The following is a 257-nucleotide window of genomic DNA, read 5'->3' as shown; positions in this document are numbered from 1 at the left end:
ATCTCCACCAGAATTTATCATATACACCCCTCTCTTCGTTTTCCTAATTCAACCAACACATTGAACACAATTTACAGAAAATAATAATTTCAAAAAATGAAAAAAAATTAAACGTGTTTGAATCCTCTTTCTCCTTTAGAAGTTCCCTTTGACTGCCATTTGCTTTGAAGTTACTGCAAAATACAACACACTCACCCACGCATGCCTTTGAAATCACAAGCCGCAAGCAGTGATCACGTTTTCTTTGATCGATTATG

This window comes from Penaeus monodon, chromosome 22 (assembly GCF_015228065.2).
Source record: "Penaeus monodon isolate SGIC_2016 chromosome 22, NSTDA_Pmon_1, whole genome shotgun sequence".
Taxonomy (NCBI): Eukaryota; Metazoa; Arthropoda; class Malacostraca; order Decapoda; family Penaeidae; genus Penaeus; species Penaeus monodon.
Note: the sequence above shows the minus strand (reverse complement) of the source record.